This window comes from Vitis riparia, unplaced genomic scaffold (assembly GCF_004353265.1).
Source record: "Vitis riparia cultivar Riparia Gloire de Montpellier isolate 1030 unplaced genomic scaffold, EGFV_Vit.rip_1.0 scaffold760_pilon_pilon, whole genome shotgun sequence".
NCBI lineage: Eukaryota > Viridiplantae > Streptophyta > Magnoliopsida > Vitales > Vitaceae > Vitis > Vitis riparia.
The window spans coordinates 90,544-96,786 of NW_023269771.1; positions in this window are offsets into that span (position 1 = coordinate 90,544).

Genomic DNA, 6,243 nt, shown 5'->3' on the forward strand with positions numbered 1-6,243 from the left:
ATATTTTTATAATGTTTATAAAAAAAAATATAATTTATGATTATATCATGATAATACTATTCATATTTGATAAGAAATTACTTATTTATTTTAATTTATTTATAATTATAAAATTATTTTTATTTTTAATAAGACTTGAATTAATTTTATTTTATATTACATAAATTTAATTTACAATTTTCTTTTTATAAAATCAAGATAAAAAAATTATTTTTAAAAACAACTTATTAAAAAAAATTCATTTTTTATTTTGAAAAGAGTTTTTTTAAATAATTTTCTCTGTGGAATCAAAGCACCTCTCAAAGATAAATCAAAATCCTTAGATTTCAATTCCTTTGAAATCATTGAATAAGTGAGATTTCATTTCCTTTGAAATCATTTTTTATTTCATTTTCATTGTCAGTAAAATTATTTCAAAATGATAATAAATAAGAAAATAAATGAGATATTTATTATCACTCTTTATTCTTACATACCAAACATGACCTAAAGTACTTGGTGTACGATTATAAACCGGTGGTTGATCACTTTTGGATAAGAGAGTGACATCCATCGTGAACTCACAATTTCCTTACAATATAAAAATTTGCACATTAGTATTAATGTTTGTCATTAATACCCAAATTTTAATTTATTTATAATTACAAAATTATTTTTATTTTTAATAAGACTTGAATTAATTTTATTTTATATTACATAAATTTAATTTACAATTTGCCTTTTATAAAATCAAGATAAAAGAAATTATTATTAAAAACAACTTATTCAAAAAAAAAAATTAATTTTTTATTTTGAGAAGAGTTTTTAAAAATAATTTGCTCTATGAAATCAAAATACCTCTCAAAGATAAATCAAAATTCCTTAATTTCAATTCCTTTGAAATCATTGAATAAGTGAGATTTCATTTCATTTGAAATCATTTTTTATTTCATTTTTGTTTTGAGTAAAATTATTTCAAAATGATAATAAATAAGAAAAGGAATGAGATATTTATTATCACTCTTTATTCTTACGTACCAAACATGACCTAAAGTACTTGGTGTACGATTATAAACCGGTGGTTGATCACTTTTGGATAAGAGAGTGACATCCGTCGTGAACTCACTTTCTCCGTACAATGTAGAAATTTCCACATTAGAATTAATGTTTGTCATTATTTCTTATATGGGCATTTAAGAAAGGAGAAGATAAGCAACACCTGGAATCGTTATGATACAAATTTAAGAAATATACTCCATGATTGTGAGGGAGGGTTGCCTCACTAGTGAAGGACTGAAGGTTTCAATCCACTTGATGAGCACCACCACGACATCACTAGCATTGTACCAAAGCTCCTACACTCCGACAATGCTTAATTTTAAAAAAATTAGGTAAGTAGATACTAAATCGTTTATGTCCTCATCCTTTGGTGGATTTTCCTCTTATAGTCTTTTGAAAGGGTCACGAGTTGGGTTAATTTTTTCTTGTTCTTTTTCTTCTTCTTTGATTTTCTTATTGATGGATTGAAATATTCAATTTCAGAATCACAGGTGCATGCTTTTCTAAAAAAATTCTAATTTTTTTTGTTGAGATTGAAAAGAAAAGAGAATCTCCGTATTATTTTAGAAAATTCTATGTAACCTAATCAAGTCAACTAAGTTAACTTGGAATCTCAACCAAGCCAACCAAGTCTCACTGATTTAGTATCAAGTTCATGCATTATATCGTAACCGATATCGGACTCGTCATAGTAGTTGTCGAGGCAAATATGACTAGGTTGGGTCATATTGGACTCGACTGATACTTCGAACCCTGGAACAAATCTACCATGCTCTTTTAGATTGATGTTGTTAAGGAGGAGTATATTGCTTAGTGTTTATCACCAAGATTGTTAAGAAAATAAAAATGAAGTAAGAGAATAAAGAGATGATCTATTGAAGGCTCCTCAAAAGGGGTCTTTGCATGGATACAATTATATAGGGTTATTTGATTAAAAAGGTTATTGAAAACCCAATTTTAAAATTTTAACCCTCAATAATGTTTTTGGTCTTATTTTGACAATAATGCTCTCACTATTTTCTTGTAAAAATAACTCTTTATTTTAAAACCTACATGTATGTACTTGAAATGGTAAAGAGCATTTATGTTAAAAATGAGCTACCTGTCAAGAAAAACATGGAAATGGTTAGATTCACAAATTTGATGATTATTTCATCCCTTTTAACCAATTAATTATATTATATATATACTAGTTAATTAATCAAATCATACACATGAACAAAAATAAAAGAAAGACAAGAGACTTTTAACGTGATTTAGCAATCAATGTGACCCCTAGATCGACAAAATAGTGATCCCTAGATCCACGGAGTGATCCTTTGATATCCACGGAGTGCTCCAATACTCAAGAATCCACTAATCAAATGAAAGAGAAAGGTTATAATTATAAAGACTCTCACTCTCCTTTCAATTGTGGTCACACTAATAATGAAACCCTAAATCATAAAAAGGTCAAATATACAATGGGGACAAACTTGCCATTCATCAAATAAATAAATAAATAAGGGGCATTACCCCCTTAAACCCCTACAAGTTGATCAAGTAGCTCAATCTTGGTAAGCTCAATGGAGAACTTGATGTCTGGCATCCCCAGCAAAGTGCAACAAAACTAATTCAACCTTTACAATCCAACAATGATAATTAAGGAAACAATATTCATTATTTGATGGGACATTTTGTTTTCTACGTATTCATTCACCTATCATCTAGGTGTTGCAAAAATATTCGGATCTACAAATAACGAGATCAAAAGAATAAGATCAGTGCTTCAATAATGAAAAGAAGCTACAAAGGAATGAGACAAAAGATACCCATGTGTTATGACTTGATTGACCGTGTTTTTGGTTGTATATTCGGACCCATTATTTAACCAAATACTTTATAAAAGCTATTTATCATTTAATTAGAAATAGCTTTTGATTAGTTTTTGCATCTCATTTCTCATTTTAAGTGTTATTTTAAATATCTTTTTATGTATCAGATACCATTCACATCATAAAACCTAGCCTACAAGCAAAAGTAAAAAATTCTTAAGAATTATATACATAAAATCAGAACTCAACATTGCTGCATGTTAAGGTTTCTTGGTTATCCCTCCAATTTCATGGTCTAATTATAGAATAATATATATGCTTAATTTTGAATTAATTGTAATACTTGTAACTATTGGATTATGAAATCTAAATCAATTTTGTTATACTTCGTTTGGGATGTTGAGAGTCAAGCTTTTTGATCAACTCATGGGGATCAAGCTACCCAATTAGCTCGCAAGGATTGAAGGGGGCAGCGTCTCCTAAAGAATTTTTTTTTATGTAATGAATTACAAATTTGTCTCCTTTATATATTTAATCATGTTATGTTTTTAGGGTTATTTTTAAAGAGTGGGGCCACAATTGAGAGGATTTTTTTTGGGGACCTTCAACATTGTACTTTTTTTTTTCTTTTGATTAATGAATTATTGAGTGTTAGGCGCACTCCGTAAACATAGAGATCATATTGAGCGTCGAACCAAGTTAAAATTTCATATTTCTCTTACTTTTGTACTCGTATGTAGTTTTAATTAATAGCGACTCTAAATACTCTAGCTATTTTTGCGTTGAAACACAACTCAAAGTAACAGATTCTTTTATGTTTTTTCAGGGGGCAATTAACCCCTTGGGGCACATATATGCCTGTTCCGTCAGTGCTTGACATGCCATGAGCTCGAACTCGCGTGTTGATTAAGAATCCGAGTTTTATAGTAATTTTAAAAAATATTTTTAATTTTTTTAACACTAGAAAACTTTTATCAAAAGAGTTATTTTCAAATAGTAGAAACTCTTCCTAAAATCTCTGTGAAACAAGCTCTAAGTCCATGTGTAAGCTGAGCAAGGACCCTCTCTAACACTTAAGGCGTAGTGTTAATATTTTAGTTCATGATAGCTTCATACATTGATATCAGATCATTACGGAGAAGTAGTAGCATAATTCAATAGCAGAACATGATATTACAGTTACGCATTACAGCCGTGGGGTTTATTCTTCTCTGACACACGCATTACTAACTAGTTACTTAGAGGATTAGGACACTCATGTACTCATGCAAGTAACTAGATTTGAATACAGATTAGGCCTTAAGCTTCCTTGAATTATAGGCTAGATCATCGAAGGGTGGTGGTGGAACCTTGCCATGGGGATATGGTGGTGGAGCCTTGCTGTCGGGATATGGTGGTGGAGCCTTGCCATCGGGATATGGTGTTGGAGCCTCGCCGTCGGGATATGGTGGTGGAGACTTGCCGTCGGGATATGGTGGTGGAGCCTTGCCGTCGGGATATGGTGGTGGAGCCTTGCCGTCGGGATATGGTGATGGAGCCTTGCCATCGGGATATGGTGGTGGTGGTGCTTGTACAGGTTCTGGTGGCAGAGGAACCTTGCCGTGGGGATCCGGTAGTGTTGCAGCTTCTGGTGGTGGAGTTGTTGGAGGAGGATAATGAGTTGGGGGCACAATTGGTGGATCCACTGGCGGCGGCGGAGGAACCTTGCTGTGGGAATCCGGTGGTGGTGGGTGGGGATAGTAAGGAGTAGGGGGCACAATTGGTGATCCACTGGCGGTGGAACATGCTCCGGTGGAGGTGGAGGTGGAGGTGGATATTTAGGGTGACAGCCATGGCCTTTGCAGAGCTCAGACGAGAACTCATCGGAAAAAGCAGGAGTGGCATGAAAGAGAGCAGCAATCAAAAAAAGAAAGAAACCCGAGGTGAAGGTGGAAGAAGCCATGGCCATGGTTTGGGTTTTCGTGGTATGCTTTGCATGGGAATGCTAGGGTTTGGTTGCCACCTTTTTATAGGGTTAAATTGGTACGTAAGAACTGAATAGGGTTTATTACAAAATTGAAATTGAAATGATGAGAAAATCATTCTCTCCCTTCCTGCAATTTATTTAATTGGCATTCAATTTCTGCATATTGCAGAAACCTTCATAAGGTTTTGCATGCAACATGATTACATTGGATCCCACGCATTTGTCTTTTATTTTTATTTTTTCATTTTTAGGTTTTTGAGAAATTAAAAACATAAAATTTAAAATGGATTTGATAAATTTTGGATTGAAATAAGTTTTTTTTTTTTCTAAATTTTAGTATGAAAAATAGGGTGAATTTTTAGAACAAAGTTTTAAAAACTATTGGAGACATCGAAAATAAGTCAATAAAATTGTACTAAACACTAATACATGATACTTTGTTAAGAATAAATTGAAAATTTTGATTTTAAGAATTGAGTTTTCAAATAAAGTTTTATATATTCATACAAGGAATAAAATACTGTTTGTAGTAACTTTTATTGGTCTTCCATGACTGTTTCAAAAAACAATGGTTGCACTAAATTATTCAAAGAGAAAGGGTTTTTCTTCTTATTATTATTATTATTTTAGTAAATTAATTTTTGAATAGAAAAGATGAGAGAAAATTAGGGATTACAACACGAAGGTCTAAGATGGACAACTTCCATCTTAACCCTATCCTATTTATTCAAAATAATTTTTATCTTAACCCATTAATAAAAACCAATTGTTATTCACAATACCATTTTTACTAATGCAATATTTTACATTTCTAAACTACCCTCCCTTATTCCTTCCTTCATCTCTCTCCTCTCTCCCCCCAACCTCACGTCCCAATTGCACCCTTTTTTTATTTTATTTTATTTTTCCATTTTAACATACTTTTTCTTTTATTCTTATCTTCCTTTTCAGCTCTACCCACCCAAGCCCCCACCCCATGTAAACTTTGTTTTTTTTTTTATTTCTTTTCATTTTTATTTTTTTTTCACACTCAATTGTTGTTCATATTCTTCTTATATTATAAAACAAAATAATTTCTTTAAATAATAAATTATAAAATGATTTTTTCTCCAAAAGTATATCATGTAAAATGATTTTATTATATTCAATGTTTTAATGTGAAATTCATAACTCAATTTTTTAAAATAAAAATTATTATTAAAATTTTAAAATAAACAATATTTAATTGGAATGGTTTTTTTTAAAATATATTTTTTATTATAAGCAAAAAAATTAGCCCAACCACCACCACCGGTGGTCGTCGACTTCCGTCCTTGCTCTAAACCCTAACCGTCGCCGCTGCTGCTGCCGCTTCCCAAGAAGTCGGAGCCCCACCTGGGTCGCGGGTTTTTTTTTTTTGATAAACATATATATTTCTTTATAAAA